We start from the raw sequence: 2,610 nt of genomic DNA, 5'->3' as shown, positions 1-2,610 counted from the left end.
TTTTTCTAATTCTGTGAAGTATGTCATGGGGATTTTGATTGGGATTGCATTGAATCTATATATTGCTTTTAGTAGAATGGTCATTTTCACAATATTAATTCTTCCAATCCATGAGCATGAGAGGTCCTTCCATCTCCTGGTGCCTTCCTCAGTCTCTTTAATTATTTAAAATTTTTATTGTAGAAATCTTTGGTGACTTTGGTCATATTTATTACAAGATTTTTTTTTTTTGCAGTAATTGTGAATGGGAGCATTTCCCTGTATTCTTTATCCAGTTGCTTGATATTGATATATAGAAAGGCTACTGATTTTTGTAGATTGATTTTATAACCTGCCACTATACTGAAAGTGTTGATCAGTTCTAGGAGTTTTCTGGTGGAGTTTTTGTGATCTCTTAGGTATAGTATCATAGCATCCACAAAAAGTGATAGTTTGACCTCTTCTTTTCCAATTAGTACTCCTTTAATTTCCTTCTCTTGTCTTATTGCTCTACCAAGAGTTTCAAGCACTATGTTGTAAAGGAGTGGAGATAGTGACACCCTTGTCTGGTTCCTGAGTTTAATGGGAATGCTTCCAGTTTTCTCCATTTAGAATGATGTTGGCTGTGGGTTTGTTTATAGGTTTAATTATGTTGAGGTATATTCCCTCCAGTCCAATTCTCTCTAGGACTTTGAACATAAATGCATGCTGAATTTTGTCAAAAGCTTTTTCTGCATCTATTGAGATGACAATGTGGTTTTTGTCTGAGTCCATTTATATGATTAATGACATTTATTAACTTGTGAGTATTGAACCATCCCTGCGTATCTGGGATAAAGCTTTCTTGGTCATCGTAAATGATCTTCTTGATATATGTCTGTATGCAGTTTGCAAATATTTTTTGAGAAATTTTGCATCTATGTTCATTAAGGATATGAGTTGATAGTTTTTTGGGGTTTTGTTGTTGTTGTTGTTGTTTGGTTGTTTTTATCTGGTTTGGGTATTGGAGTCATGCTGCCTTTGTAAAAGGAATTTGGGAGTTCCCTGGATCTGATACCCTGGAACTGGAGTTACAGACAGTTGTGGGTGCTGGGATTCAAACCCAGGTCTTCTACAAGAACAGTCAGTATTCTTAACCACTGGGCCATCTCTACAGCCCCTTCAGACTGCTTTTAAGGTGTCCCAGAGGTTGTGTTGTGTTGTGTTGTGCTTTTTGTTGAATTCCAGGAATTCTTTATTTCTTTCTTAATTTCTCCTTTTACCTACTCATTATTTAGGAGTGTGTTGCTCAATTGACAAGAGATCATGTAGTGACTTGGGCTTTGTCCAGTGTTGATTTTGAGCTTTATTGCATTGTGCTCTGATAGAATACATGGAATTATTTCAATTTTTTTGTATTTGTTGAGATTTGTTTTGTGGCTCAGTATGTGTTCAATTTTTGAAAAAGTTCCATGGGATGCTGAGTAGAAAGTGTATTCTTTGGTGCTTAGGTGGAAATGTTCAAAAGGTGTTTTAGGTCTGTTTGATGTATGGTATCATTTAATTCAGACATCTCTCTCTATTTACTCTTTGTCTAGTTGACCTGTCTAATGGAGACAGTGGGGTATTGAAGTTTCCTACTATTACTGAGTTGGCGTTAATCTGTGTCTTAAAGTCCTGTAAGTGTTGTTTTTATGAATTTGGATGCACTAGAGTTTGGTGCATATTTGTTCAGTATTGTAATATCTTCTTGGTTAACTGCTCCTTTGATCAGAATGAAGTGACCCTCCTTATCTCTTCTGATTAGTTTTATTTTGAAATCTATTTTGTCAGATATTGGCATTGCAACCCCTGCTCATTTCTTAGTGCCATTTGCTTGAAATATTATTTTCCATCCTTTTACCTTAAGATAGTGCAGGTTTTTGAAGGTGAGATGTGTTTCATGCAGACAGCAAAGAGATGGATTTTGTTTCTTGATCCATTCACTTAGCCTGTGTCTTTTGACTGGAGAGTTCAGTCCATTAATATTTAAAGTTATTATTGAAAGATGTTATTGGTTGCTGTCATTTTGATTGCTGTTTGTGTTCTCTGTCTAATTTTGTGTTTCCTCAATTGTACCTTATTTTCTTTTGCTGCACCTGGGATATAGTTGTTTCTCTCTCTGCTCTCTGTATTGTTTCAAGTATTCTTTGAAGCGCTAGTTTTGTGGACATGTATTCTTTCAGGCTATTCATGTCAAAGAAGATTTTTCTTTCCCCCTCAACTATAATACATTTTTCCTGGGTAAAGTAGTCTGGGCTGGCATCTATTGTCATGTAGAACTGGAAATACCTTGGTCCAGGCTCTTTTGGCTTTCATGGTTTCCACTGATAAGTCAGATGTAATTCTGATGGGCTTTCCTTTGTATGTGACTTGTTTTTCTTTTGCTGCTTTCAGTATTCTCTTTGTTCTGTACATTTTGTGTTTTTATTATGATATTTCTAGGGGAGTTTCTTTTCTGATCCTTCCTGTCTATTTGTTCTTCTATGTGGTTCCTGTATTTGTATGGGGATGTCTTTCCTTAACTTCAGGAAATTCTCTTCTATAATCCTGTTTAAGATCTGGTCAATATCATTAATCTGAAATTCTTCTCCTTCCTCTAGTCCTATGATC

Source organism: Nannospalax galili, unplaced genomic scaffold, assembly GCF_000622305.1.
Source record: "Nannospalax galili isolate Female #2095 unplaced genomic scaffold, S.galili_v1.0 scaffold177, whole genome shotgun sequence".
NCBI classification, from domain to species: Eukaryota; Metazoa; Chordata; class Mammalia; order Rodentia; family Spalacidae; genus Nannospalax; species Nannospalax galili.
This window is presented reverse-complemented; position numbering follows the sequence as displayed.